Here is a 668-nt window from a genome sequence, read left to right on the forward strand (position 1 = left end):
AACACATAGCAATGTATCAATATCATAGGTTAGTACTTACCTGGCAGAGGATAGTGGTGCTAGCTTGTCATAAAGAGTCAGAAACATAGTATATATCTGACACGAAAGCCTCAAAATATATGAAGAAAAAAAAACAAATTCATCGACTTCATCATATTAAAAGGATTTTTCCTACTCACTTTGCTCTGACAATTCGTTATTAGGGTATGTACTGGTAATATTTTTCCTGCTTCAAACACACATACGAGTATCTATTAATAGAGTAATGGGGTAATAAGAAAAGGTTTCATTTAATAGTTACAGGATGGTACTTATCTGGCACAGGAATGATCACCTTGTACAGGTAATTTGTTGTGTGGTACTTAATGATTCATTTTCTACTACACACATCCAGTTTTTCTCATAGGTTTTATATTACAAAGCTAGTGGAAGGTACTTATCTGGCACAGGAATTCAGTTCTCATGTCATGGTGAAGGAAGTATATTCTATATTTATTTTTATATGGTACAATCTAGTATAAACGAAAGATCATTTCTATTCATGTATGTGAAGATCATGCACGATATCTGTTCCGGGTGCATTGTAATCTATACGCGGAATTACACAGCAGTGCTTAAATATAGGAATTATCTGTCAAAGGAATGCAAAGGGTATATTTTTTTTAACG

This window comes from Penaeus monodon, chromosome 28 (genome assembly GCF_015228065.2).
Source record: "Penaeus monodon isolate SGIC_2016 chromosome 28, NSTDA_Pmon_1, whole genome shotgun sequence".
Lineage (NCBI taxonomy): Eukaryota > Metazoa > Arthropoda > Malacostraca > Decapoda > Penaeidae > Penaeus > Penaeus monodon.